The sequence below is a fragment of the Pan paniscus genome, chromosome 3 (genome assembly GCF_029289425.2).
Source record: "Pan paniscus chromosome 3, NHGRI_mPanPan1-v2.0_pri, whole genome shotgun sequence".
NCBI lineage: Eukaryota > Metazoa > Chordata > Mammalia > Primates > Hominidae > Pan > Pan paniscus.
Genome location: NC_073252.2, coordinates 60,974,486 through 60,989,353, shown reverse-complemented (window position 1 = coordinate 60,989,353; position 14,868 = coordinate 60,974,486). Strand labels below are relative to the sequence as shown.

At 33.4% G+C, this 14,868-nt stretch overlaps 1 pseudogene; it reads right to left on the bottom strand.

Annotated features, from left to right (window-relative positions):
* Positions 1–859: 859 nt before the first annotated feature.
* Positions 860–3,858, bottom strand: LOC100978288 (UDP-glucuronosyltransferase 2A2-like; annotated as a pseudogene).
* Between the last annotated feature and the right edge of the window lie 11,010 nt (positions 3,859–14,868).

Here is a 14,868-nt window from a genome sequence, read left to right as displayed (position 1 = left end):
GCCATATAGTAGTCTTGTTTAGCAGGTTTCTTTTTCTTTTTCTTTCAGCGCTTTGAATATATCATCTCATTTACTTTTGATTTGGGAGGTTTCTGCTGAGATTCTTATTGATACTCTTATTCTAGCTCACTTATATGTGATGAGTCATTTTTCACTGGCAGTTTTCAAGATTTTCTCTTTTCTGTGACTTTTTAAAGTTTGAGTTTAGCCATGTTTTCCACATTCCACTATGCATTGGGATCACCGAGACACCTTTTAACAATACAAAATCTTGGCTTTTGACAGATATTCTTTATTTATTAAGAGAAATGGGCATTGGTGTTGTTATAATCAAAACTCCCCTTTTTTTCATGTTTAGCAAAAGTTGGAAACTCCTGTCTTAATCAATCTGATACACACAAAATTTTTATATGTATAGTAGATACGTAAATTTTGCTTTCTGATAACTCATGTAAACATTAGTCTCATTAAAAATCCTATTTTTCAATATTTCTTTCTTTGTTTTTCATGGGTTTTGGGACTCTAGGTTGGGAGTTCATAGAGAGAGAGGATAACAACCCTGAGCAGATTCTTGGGAAAGGACGAAATGGTTAGGGCAGAACATATTGCAAACACAAGGCCAACTGGACTCTGATTGCTGCTGATCTCAAAACGCAACGCCAGACTGATGAAGAATGAAAGTCTTACAAGCAATAGCTCTTGAATGGCAGGGAGTCTCATAAAGGACTTCAGAAAGCCCCAGAGTTTTAGAGTGGAAAATATGAAAATGAGGAGAAAGTAATGTGTTCTCTTTAAATTATCTGTGGATGAAATATTAACAAGATTGCTCCATTCTTGCCTTTCCCAAATTCGGAAACATCTATTTCCTCTTTTTCTTCTTTCCTATTTTACCAAATGTTCGACAGGAAATCAAACAAAGTTTTGTGACCAAAAATATAGCCGTTGCCACACAGACCAGCAAAACCACAATCGCACCCAATGAGTGGCACTGGTACTAGGAGAGGTTGTGCGCAGCTAGCCGAGGGTGCTTGGCTCCTTTGTGGTGCATGACAAACTCGATCCAGAAAACTGCTCAACCCAGCTTTACAGGTCGATCATGGTGAATTTTTGATAATCTTATAGCATTCTCTTTATAACTGGAAAGCAAGAGCACATATGGAAAACAGAGTTTTGTTTTGTTTTCATTAAAAAGAAGTAGGTAAACCGTAGCATATGTTATACAAGGCAAAAGCTTGTTGAATAAAAGAATTATTTTTGTTGTGATATGAACTTCATTGGTTGCATAGCATTGAACAGATACGGTGGGGAAATTGAAAAAGACACATATTCTTAGCAGAATGGGGTAAAATGAAGACATAGAAAAATACTTAGTAAGCTGGTTGTTAATTTAAATCTACTGTTTCCAAGAAGGAGGATTGACACTCTATGAACTATCATTTCCAGGACTATTGCAATACTAAGATAATTATACCTGATGATATAATCATTGCAATACTAAGATAATGGCAATACTAAGATGATAATACCTGAGATTGCGAGGGAAGATCTTTTAAATAGTCTTCCAGTATGGCCCTAACATTTTCTAGTATGACATATAACATAATCAATGGTAGATAAGCCTTTTAAAGCAGTAATACTTACAAAAGATTATTGATACCTGTTCTCAAAGACCTAAGCAAATCTGTACTTGTAATTGTATTCATGTTCAGCTGCACAGCTGCTCCTTTGGCTTTCATGTGAGAGGTGTTGTCAAGATGATCACCAAACATAGGAAACTCCCACCATAGGGACTCCATGGTAAATAGCTTCATAGATCCCATTTATATCACCATGAGTGATAAAAGCTTTGGTTTGTGCATGACCTAGTTGGGAAACTGAATGAGAAGTATGGTTTTTATTATCATAATCTTAAAAGAATTTCAGAGACATGTAGGGAAAAAATCTTTGAAATAACTCACTGAAGAGGGCAGAATTTTCTACAAAAGTGAACAAAAAGGGCATCATTGCAAAAGAAATTTGCTTTCTTAAGGAAAACAGGCATTAATTTATTTCTGCATTGCTTGAAACTTACCTTAAAAATAAAAGTAAGAATCAAAAAATATAATGACCAACAATCACTCAATTATATATACTTTAAAATTAAAGGTAAAATAACAAACTATAAATTTTAAATTTTTGTTAAATTTATTAGGTGTTAAACAGTTATTCAATTTTTCCCTTATGAAATTCCTCATTTTTACTATGTCATAATCTTATCATGAAGATCACTCTGGCATATCCAAACGTAGAGCTGAGTATTGGTCCCCAGTGCAGCTGGTTTCTTTCCTTTGAATCTCCATAAAACCTGAGGAAGAAAATGTATGCATTTCACAAGTTAAACCACAAGATAATAGTATTTTGAGTTTTCAGATCATTATAATTCATACAATCCACTTTATTTCAGATGATATTTGAGACAGGAGCATATAAGGGTCATATGTAATCACTGAAAAAAATAGTAAGACTGTTGACAGTCACCTCTTAAAAGGGTAGGTACCATTCAACTCTTGGGGATACCATTTATTATTTTGTTTCCTGCAAACTCAAATCATCTAGGAGTGAGATTATAAAAATAACAAAAAAATAAAGCAGTGTTGGCTAATTTGTCAGCATATGGAAGTTCAGTTTCTTACGGACACACAACTTCTGTGTAAATGTAAATCACTTGGCCATTCTAGCTCTATTATCAAATTTATAGTTTCCCAGAGACAAACATTGCTTTGGTTTTTGTCTGGTTTTGGGTAGTTGGTTGTCTTTTCTCTTCATGCCTCCTTCTCTCCTTTATTTCATTTATCTTTAATTAAAAAACAAACAGAGAGGAGTTACCTATATTTCATTGTTGAAGCTTAAATTTTGTTTGTATTTGTATCTTAGTTCCATACTTTTTTCTTTCTAGAAACGTATATGAAAATCTCACACTTGAAAACAAAGGATTACATAGATACTCTGAACTCCCAAAAAGAGAATCTCATGACTAAAACCAATTTCACATTCCTATTTACCATACTTGCTTTTATTGAGTGTTTTGAAATTTAACTAAACATAAAATTTAAAAAAAACCCTCTAGGCTGGTGTATAAATAGCACTAACTAAAGAGAGGAAAACTAGAATTACAGTAATAACAAAACTAATTGAATATCATAAAGAATTACATGCAGGTTGCTAGACTATAATATTAAAACCGTAATTGCCTTTTAACTATAGAAAACTCTAGTTCATTAGAAAGACTACATAAATTTAAGCTTCTACTTTTATGTTCAAATACACGGAATAGAGTTCCTATATAATCAAATATGTTGAGAATACTATTGAGCATGATTCTTCTCTTTCTTATATAATTACCCAATTTTTATATTCCTTTGAGCTAGTATATTTAAAAAGTTTCCTTTGGAGTCATCAGAATATGTCTCAAGATTTCAAATCCTGCAATGTGAAATAGGGACTTAACGCACTATTTTTATTTTACTATTAACAAATGACAAGCAAGAGATGTGTTACTAAAGCAATAGAAAAGATCACTAGGCAAATAATCAGTTGTGTCCACATACACTACCATAATGCTTTCCAAATTGTTACGTAAATCTAATGCCTGTTACGCAAATTGAAAAATGAGATTCAAGTTCCAAATGGAAAGCCATACTTTCTCTATTGTGTGAATAGCTTCTTATAAGGATTGGAGGTTCTACTGACTTTTTGTGGAATCTGAGCCAGGGCGGAAGTGATAAGATAAACCTTTTCTTCTGTAAGGTTTTTCACAACTGACTCCAGAGAAAACACAACAACACCATCCTTATCAGAGCGCTGGAAAAATTCTTCCATTCCCCACAGAGAAAAAAATTTTCTTCATTATAAAGATGCAATGCCAAATAGAATAATACAGTTTACACATACTTCTAAAATAAAATTTTGAAGTTGACATATATATAGTTGTATTGTCCCTATATTCTGAGATGCATTTTAGCATAGAAATGAGAAAGTTTGTGTTAGAAACATATGGCTTCAGTACATAATAATTATTTACTAGAAAAAGCACACAACCAGATAGTTATACAGAACATTTAAGTGAGAAATGTCCATCTTGTTTAATATTTGGCAGACATCAAATTCTAAAAACATAATGGTTAGTAAACTCATAAAACTATTTCAACAATATCAAGTGTCAATTTGTTGGCATTTTGTGATGTCAACAAAATAATAAAATTTTAAAAATCCAACATCAATTCCCCAACAAAAGTACAACTAGTAGCTATACAAATACACAAATGCCACTCTGAATTCACCAGATCTCAATAGAGAAGGAGAAAACCCCAAGACTCACGGACATGACAAACTTATGATTGGTAAGATGAATAATTTTTGGGGGCTATACCAACCCCTTCCACACACAAAAATGACACCACTGTGAGATAACTTCTTTTTACCTGCAGTTATTGAAATGGGAGGAGGGAATTTCAAGTGGACATATAATTTCTTCATGGGTCTGTAAATTTGGAGGGAAAGCCCACATCTGTCCCACCCCACAAGAGGTATTAATAGTGTTCACAGGACTGAACCACCTGGGGTAAATTTGAGACCAAAAGTGAGAGTAGTAATCACAGTGATTGGCCCACAGATCTTGGCGTCTGCTTTGTGTACCTAGCTACAGGGATGCCACACTGAGGAGTCTGTCCAGAACCATAGCACTGCAGGAGGCAAGATCTAAGAGAAGGTCTGAATCTTTGACAAGATTTTTTACAATTCCCAGGGAGTCATGTGGATGGAGATTTTCCATGACTGGGAAACAAGTATAAGGTTTGAAATTAAGTTCCAATGATTGTTTAAATCTGTCGCAGACCTAGAAATCACTGCAAGTCTGGGTTTAAGTTCCAGTGCAGCATTTATGTTCAGATGCTCACAATAAGTCTCCCAAGACTGGAAAACAACATTAGAGCAAATATTGAGTTTTGGTGCAGTATTAAATTCTGGTGGCAAATATTAAGTCCTTGCCCAAACAAAAAGCAACTGGTGGCAAGGAATTAGATTCCAATAATAAATAGTAAAGGTTGAACAACCAAGAATACACCTATAAGAGCTATACCATGTCAATATCTCTTTAAATATGGAAACAGCAATGTACAGATGAAAGGAAACACAACACCGCTAAAAAACAACAGAACTCACCTAATGCAGTAGAAGAAATAAACATATATAACATTTCTGACAGAGAATTCAGAGCACATCTTTTTATAAAAGAGCTCAGGAAACACCGAAAATATAAATAGAAAGTTAAAAAATCATTTGGAAAATATTTAAAGATGAAGAGGAGAAAAGTTGTTTTTTTTAATACATAAATTGAAAAAGCTTCAGCTAGAATAGCTACAAAAATAGATGACTGAAATAAATGAAATAAGAGATGAAAAGGATACATAACAACTGATACACAAAAATACAAAGGATTATGAGAGACTATCATAAACAAGTAACTGCCAGCAAATTAAAAAATCCAAAGGATATAGACAAACTTTTAGAAATGTACAACAAATCAGGATTGAATTATGAAGAAACAGAAACATGAGTAGAGAAATAACGAGTAACAAAATTGAAGCAGCAATAAAAACTCCATAAAAATGTACTAATTTTATTCAAATTATTGAAAAATAAACCATTTTTCTAAAAATGTTTCTTCCAAAACATTAAGGAGAATTGAATGCTTTAAAAAATAGGGTTTTATGGCTGGGATAAGGATCACCTTGATAGCAAAACCAGAAAGAAGGAGCCAAAAAGTAAAAAAAAAATAGAAAAATTCTGTAGGCCAATTTTTCTGATGAACATAGATGCAAAAATTCTCAGCAATTATTAGCCAATCAAATTCAACAGCACATCAAAAAGATTATACACTATGATGCACTGGGATTTATCTCAGGGATGCAGGGAAGGTTAAACCTATGCAAACCCATAAATGTGATACATAACACCAAGAGAATTAAGAAAAAAATAATTTGTATGTCTTAAAAAAATCTTCTAATATACAACAGAATGATTTTAACACAAAATGCCGTATAACCAAGATAGGGTAAGCTTGAATGGAGAGTGATTGTCTAATGTGTATAAACATTCTTTTAGGTTGGTGACAGTTTTGGATCTAGATTGAAGTGATAGTTACACAATACTGTGAATGCCACTGAATTGTTCACTTTTAAATGGTTAAAATAGTACATGTTATTTTATGTAATTTTACCTCAAATATTTAAAAAAAAACATGTATACATGTAGCTGACCAAATTTTGCCCAGAGGACCCAATTGATTTGTCAACCCTTGGTTAATTAAATTATAAGAAATTTAATTCTGACATATTTAAAATAGCAAATGCTGTCATTTTTATCATTTACTTTTGAAAAATGATACTTTTAAAACTATATGAGGCAATTTAGGTAAGGACTCAAATCATTGTGGAAATTTATCTGTCTAGTTAATAATTATTATAATTAATGCAAATTTAGTTTGCTACATATAGCACCTGTAGTGCTTTACCAAGTTAATGCATCCGGCCTTTCATCAGCCACATGAGGTAGATAATGGCGTTACTTCATCTCCGTTTCACTGATGGAGAAGTTGAGGCATAGAGGTGAGGCAACTTGCCAAACCCCACATAATTCTGTAGTGGTTTTGCAGGGGCTTGAATCCAGGCTAACTGGATGCAGAGTGCAAGAGCTCTTAACCACCATGCTATGCTGACCTCCCTTTCTGAGTTTCAGTTATTTTCAAACTGCTACATTTGTAGTTTTCATTTTCTTGCCTCTATATTAATTGTATATTATTACGAATGTATAATTACATTTTTAGAAATATTTTAGTTATCTATCACTTCACAACCAACTACCCTCAAAAGTGGGGACTTTGAAAAACAATAAGCATTTTATTAGAACTCTCATAGCATGAGTGTTGGGTGGGCTCAGCCAGGTGGTTCATACAGAGTATTTCTCAGGTCGTTACTTTCATATGATGGCTGGGGATGTAATCATCTGAAGGTCATTCATTCACATACTTAGTGATTGATGTCGAAAGACTGAAACTCCTTTTTGACTGAATAATCCTGACTTTCTAGTCTCCTCTGTGTGCCCCTCCCCAAACAGTCATTTATCATCAAGACTTTGGCTGTAATACAGGGCTCCACAGTGTACGGAGGGAGAAAAAGAGACAGAAGGACAGAGAGAGAGGAAGAAAGAGATATAAGTAAAAACAAAGACAGACAGACAGACAGAGACAAGGAGACAGACAGAGACAATATACTGCCTTTTCTAACACAGTCTTCAAAATTACGCTGTCACTTCTACCATATTTTCTTTGCTGAGACAGCCACAAGCCTTGCTAAAGTGCAAGGGCAGGGACCATGGTTTGATTAGAATGTCAAAGTATTTGCAGTCATGTCTCTAAATCACCAAAATATAAGCTGTTGAGTTAGTCAACAGAAGTCACTGTGTAACTAGCAAATTCATTATATATTGAAAATAGAAACACAGTAAAGTCATAAAAGTGTGTGAATTTAAAAGTTTACAACTATTGAAACCTTTATTATGCATTGTAAAATATTTATTCATAGATATTTTAAATATAAAATAGGTTTCCTATGAACAGGCGTCAAATTAATCATACGGCATAGAATACTGAGGTGATCCTAAGTGGCTCAATTCTTTCCCATTTATTCTACTGCAGACACATACACATCTACAAGAAAAAATGACATACAACAACATATATAGCCTAGTATAAAATGATGGAAGATCTAGGCATAGTGGTTCATGTCTGTAATCCCAACAATTTGGGAGGCCATGGTGGGCAGATCACCTGAGGTCAGAAGTTTGAGACCAGCCTGGCCAACATGATGAAACCCCATCTCTACTAAAAATACAAAAATTAGCCAGATGTCATGGCAGGCGCCTGTAATCCCAGCTACTCGGGAGGCTGAGGCATGAGAATTCTTTGAATCGGGGAGGCAGAGTTTGTAATGAGGTGAGATTGTGTCCCTGCACTTCAGATTCCACATTAGAGTAAAAACAAACAAACAAACAAACAAACGAACAAAAAATGAAGGAAGGATGTTTACCGATTGTTAAAATCAGAGGGAATTCTGTGAATAGATGCTTGTAAGAGCTGTGACAAAGTGACTTTTGGGAGGAAAACTAATGAGACATAGTCTCTAGAAGCAGGGAACAAAATTTACTCTACAGGATGCAGTGACATCCTGTTAAAAAATAAGTAGGGAAAAAATGTGTGGAACTAGAGATCTCCCTAGACTGCAGCAGAGACAATTGAAAAAATTGTGAAGGGATGCTCTTACAATACAGAACATGAGGGATGTTGCAGAAAGCAAAATCTGTTGAAGATTTCCCCAAGAAAACTACATGAGAAACTAAGCAGTCATACACAATTGGAAGATTTGCACTCAAGGATTCTAGATAGAGGAAACGATCAGAATGAGATTTTGATTTTCGATTTTTATATTTATTTTTTAAGGCCTTGCTCAGTCGTCCAGGTTGGAGTGCAGTGGTGTGATCACGGCTCACTTCAGCCTCAACTTACTAAGCTGAAGTGGTTCTCTCACCTCAGCCCCCTGAGTAGCTGGGACCACAGGTGCATGTCACCATGCCCAACTAATTATTTTATTTTTTGTAGTGATAAGCTCTTGTTGTGTTGTCCATGCTGATTTCAAACTCCTGGGCTCAAACAATGCTCTCATTTCAGCATCCCAAAGGGTTGAGATTACAGATGTGAACCACCGTAACGTTACAAAAATATTTTTAAATAAGCATGATTCAAATGTTCAGAGATGAAAGAGTCACTAACAAAACAAGGATGGGATGAGGTGAGGATGAATACAAAAATAATTAGATATTCTTGAAATCAGAAATGTGCTCCCTAATTATATGAAATGTTGTTTGATTACATAAAATAAAGTGGAACTGAATGATTGACTGGTACAGCCCCCAAGAAGAATCACTTAATGATCTCGAAATTACCAGTAAACTGATTAAAATATAAAAGTATTGCTTGTTAACACCTTCTGTTAAAGCTTTCCTGATTAGTTTTTCTTCCAAAGCTCTCTAGTTTCTAGTTGTTTTCTTGGTCTTAACTATCCATTATATGCTTTGTTAAAGTATTTATGCCCTGTTTCAATATGATTGTCTCAATTTTTATTTCATTCTATCCTACCTCTTGCAATCTGCGTGTCTTCATTATTATTGATCAATCCAACTGCAAAGTTCACCTTATCTAAGGATTATTCATTAATTTTTACTTGTTTATCTGATCTTTATTAATTTTGTCTCTTTGCCAGTCACTCTGAGCCATGGTCATGATGACTTAGGATTCTGGATCTCTTATGAATAATAAATTTATCCTTAATAAAGTCTCTATACTAAAGAAGAATCTAATGAAAAATATCACTTGAAAAAATGAGTGCAGTACGTGAACAAAGTTCTGACTAGATCATAAACACAAAAAGTGATTAATCAGTTTATTATTTAGGGACTAACAATGAAATCAATTATATATCTTCATATACTTTGAATTGGAAAAATTAATATTTATCATAAGTAAAGCACCAAATAACTGGCGACTCCAGTGCTGGTTTGTTGGGAGTATGAATAGAGTGGTGATAGGTGAAGGGCATCCACAGGCTCAGCACAACAAGAATCCCCTCTAACCAACTCTGAGCCAGCAACTACTGAAATAAAAAATCCAACCTACTAGTATTGCAATTTTTAATATATATTTGGACATTAGGCAAGTGACCACCAGTGGAACTGCGGACTCAGTGGGCCAACTCTAAGCTCACCTTTGTCTGAACCTCTATATGGCCCCCCACTTTCAAAAAAGAAAGTCATGCCTCCTTCTCATCCAAACTTTACCAAGATTCAGTGTCTTAGGGTACAACTTTAAAATAATAACAAATGAGAAATTTGAAATTTTATGCCTCACCAGTTTTCAATTTACTGTAGCTCGGATCCAAATATAGCTTTATGATACTGAATCAGGATCCTGTAAGCATTCCTCTTTTGCCAGCTGGTTGAAGGTTAAGCTTCATCAGTAGAGGACACTCGAGTGATGGTAAGGTGCTTGATGCAGGAAGGTGCATCCCTTCCAAGACTCACACTTTAGTTATTCAGTAATGTTTATCATTAATATTGAAGTTTAAGAATATGAATGTTAAAGAATATACTTAAGAATACTAAAGAATATACTTAAAGTAAGAGGAAAACTTCTAATAGCACATTTGTTTTATCTTTTAAGAAATATTGCATTCTGCAAAGAAATTAATTCAGAAAACTCCTACATAAACCATTTGTCCTTGACATAGATAGATTCAGCTTCATATGTTATTTTAAAGATTAAAATTATAATTATGTTATTTTTGTGTTTATCTTCTGTGGTGCTTGAATATCCCTGTCTTTATGCAGCATATTCAAAATTTAAAAAAAGAATATCGCAAATTTGAAGAATGTTATTTCAATTATATCATTCTATGTGATTGCTTAGAGTTTCTGTGTTTAAATTTTTTTAACTGCGGAGATATTTAAAAGCTTGTACAATCAATCTCCAAAGAGCAGACACAACATATTATTGCAATTTTTGTAATCCAATTTATAATGGAATTTTTATGACTCTCCATCAAGCATACCGTCATGTTCACATATTTTCCTAAGTATATATGTACATATCACTTTATGTAAAAAGGCTTCTCAGAATTAAACTAGTGAAAGTATTATGTGTTCACTCATGGATAGACATAGATATGTGTATCTGGATATATGGTCTAAGAATTTCAAAGACGATCTATTTTAAGAACATACTTTATTAGGAAAGTATATTCTGATATATTCCGATACATTTTCAGAAGATACTTCATTAAGAAAATATAAACAGACTAGAATTCAGCTTTTGTAGTACATGCTGAACATCATTATTGCCTCAGACTAATATTTATCCATAAGTTTCTCCCTGTTTTTTTTAAAAAAAGACATTACTATAATTAAAGCGCACAAATGCATTACTTTTTTCCTTTCTTGCACTTTGTTATTTTTTTCTTTCTAGTGGCATGATTATATGTTCAAAGTTTAATAAAATAAAATATTCAGTGTATATTTCTTTTCTAGATATTAAAATAATTTGTTTTATAACCAATTGTTGCTAAAAATATTTTTTTCATAGAAAAGAGTAATATAAAAATCTTTTTCATGTGTTAGAATGATCATTATGCTTCTCTTCCATCTGATTGTTCAGGCACATCTCTTGTCAGACAGAAGAACTGCTCTAAGTTGTTTTTTTCCTTCTCTGTGATTTGCTTTGCAAACCTTTTTCTGAATCCAGATGCTGTAATGACCAATATTTAAAGGCAGGATTTAGAGAGCTTTTGCCATTTATTACGCTTTCTTGAACATAGATTTTAAAAATTATTGTACAGGATATTTGGCTCTTTATTCCATCTACAATTTATTTTTCCATGTTATGAGGGGAGAATAAGTAAAATGATTATATATATTTCTGGTTTGTGTATCCTCAGTATTCCAGGTATTAAAAAAGTTGGAAATGTCTGACTTGACAAGTTAAGGCCAAGAAATAGTGAGATATTATTGCAGGACAGAAATCATGTAACATTGTAATCTAGAGGGACTGGACTAAACTTTCTGAACCATATCTATAATTCCTATCTAAAGGGAACTAGCCTCGCATTTTATTTTGTGTATTATTAACCAATTACAAAGGGTTGTTACTAAAGTGAAAATAATAACTCAAGCATAGTCCAGGCCTCATGTGGAAAACATCTTTTGTCTTTCTAACTAAGGATTTTACCAGGTTGCATAGTTTTGGATAGGAAGTCAGTTATGACCATCAATAATTTTGAAACAAAGAACATTCTCATTAAGAAATATTTTGTATTTCATGAAGGACTTATTTGTACACTCCCATGTAACATAAAAGACTTGCATAAACACCATGTTAGGAGACTTGGCCAAGTTTAGCTTAGCTTATATGTGCACTAGTTCATGAATTTGCCTTTAAAGGTCACCCTAGCTTCCATGGTAGGTCTTGACTCAAAAGAATGTGATGCTGCCAAACTGCAAAACATACATACACTGCCTAATCCACTTTGTCTAATAATTTTCAATTATTTCCCACTAAATTTTTATGTAATTTTCCATTTTCACATATCCCACTAGCTACTTTTTGTTTTCCTCAATTTATTCATATCACTTTTCTCTTTAAAAGCCTCAGTTACCTTTGTCTTAATTAGAGTTGAGCTCAGGTTATACTCTAGTCTCTATCTCCTACTTCATTAGTAAGAACAAAATATGTCTTGCCATTTTTAAGAAGGATCTTGCTCTGTTTTTCTTGGCAGGGACACACATAATCCATATCATTGTATTTGTTTATACAGAAGAGTTTTCTTTACCTCTGTAACAAACCTACACCTCTTGCACATGTACCTCTGGAATTACAATAAATGTTGGAAGTAAAAAATAAAATAAAAATAAAAAAGGGGTTTCTAAAAATGCACAGTAGAAATACATTATTCCCCCACCTTCTCAAGTAAACAACCTGAGTTTTCAGTGAATCTCATTTTTTTCAGTTTAGAAATATACATAAGTAAGCATCAAAATTGAGTAATTTTAGGATTTCTGAAATTAAAATTATATATTACTTAATGTTTAATGAAGAGTAAAATATTTGAATAAATCAGGAAGGCACAAGTCTTGTGAAATATGGAGGAGAATTTTGCCACACCTTGATGAATATTGGTGGCATTAAATGTCATGACCTTCCCTATCATGCCTCCTTGCCTTAGATCTCAAACAGTGCTACTCTCTTTTTTTTTCTTGTCTTAACAAACTTTTGATAATCAAACCAGCAAAATATTATCACAAAGAGAGTAAAAATTGCCTCACAGGCCAGCACTACCAGAGAGCAGTACTGGAGCCATGTGAGACTGTTGGCAGGTGGCAGCAAGTACTTGGCTCCTTTGTGGCTCATGACAAACTTGATCCAGAAGACTGTTTGGTCTGTGGGCTTCATAAGCTGATCATAATGAGTGACTGAAACCATATAACATTCTCTTTACAGTTAAAGAAAATCAAATAAACATAAACTTATAGAATATAAAATAGAAATATGTGAAATTTTTGAATAGATGTTAAAAGTTAGTGCCACATATAAGTGGGTGCAAAATAAAATATTTTATTTCCTGTTGGTTATAGAGATTTTGGTTTATGGATTAGAATTTGTTGGATGCATTAGATTTCATGATGTGAAAAGAGAATTTAAGAGAGAACAAATGTTTCTATGCTAGAAATTAAAATTAGTTAAGTCCAAAGGATAAAAATAAATCATTTGAGGGTACAGAGGTTGAATTAGCCATTAATGAAATTGTAATGAACCTGGTGTGCAAATTTCAAAATAATATCAAAGTCTAGAGATAGGAGACAAATCTATGACAAAGTTCAGGTCCATGTCAGGGCAAAGCTGATAAGAAGTTGGCATTGATCAGAAATTAGTATTGACATCATTTGTTTTTAATTTTTTAATTTTAAGTTTTTGTGGGTCCATATTAAGTGTATATATTTATGGGGTATATGAGATGTTTTGATACAATGTGAAATAATCACATCATGGAAAATAAGATACTCATTCCTTAAGCATTTATCCTTTGTATTATGAACACATTCCACATTACACTATTAGTTCTAAAACAGGCATATTAGAATGTGCTCAACATCATGAGCCATTTTAAGTGCTGTAAGAAAGATGTGAAAATGCAATCTGAGAATTATCATCTCTCAGTTCCTAAAAAGGAATTTTATCATGGTGGGTGACATGCCTCATAGCTAGTCACTTTGCTTCTAGATTACTCTTTTGTCTCCTACTGTTTCCTACCCTGTAGCCAGAATGATGTTTTGCAATTAAAGTGAGATTATGGCACTCTCCTGATTAAGATTTTTGCCTGGCTTCTCATTATTTTCAGAATAAAATCCAACTCTGTTATTTGGTCTACAGAACCCTACATTGTTAGACACTGGCAAGGTCTTTTTCTAACACTTTTACCTGCACACTGTCTTCTAGATTGGCCTTCTATTTTCCTTTAAGCTTCCAAAGGTGTTCTCATCTTAGCACTTTACACATTTTATCCCTTCTCTCCCGCTCTTGGAGTATTCTTTCTCGCTACACCCAAGGCATGCTTCTCTCTCTTGTTGTGGCTTCCCTCTAAGTGTTACCTCTAAGAGAGGCTTTTACTGGCCACACTCTGATGGAACCTCTAGGATTTTCTCTGTTTTCTGTGCTTATTTTCTATCTGATTCCTAGAATTTTTAAAATGATTTATATATCTCATAAAATATACATTTAAATATAAAATACAAAAGATAAATATACATGCACTAAATGAATAGTTCAAAAGTGGAAGATCATCTTGAACATTATCTTGAGGCGAAGATACCAATTTACTTATTGTTCAGTTCATGGTACAGGAGATCACAACCTGCCTAGAATAGCTCTCTTTTTCTGAACCAATTAGTCACCACTTTTGTCCACCAACTAAAGATTAGCCTGACTTTGAATAGCAGCACTAGTTTTGCTTGTTTATATAATTGAATTATATAATATGTACTCCTTAGTGTCTGTTTTTTTTAATATAGCAGTTCTTGGGTAATTCCATTGCTGTGTAATATTTTGTTGATTGATAAAACACAAACTATGTCTTCATTTTATGTTGAATAGATATTTCTGTTGCTAACAATTTTTGGACACTTGATAATTCTGTCATGAACACTCTTCCATATACCATTAGATTTATATAT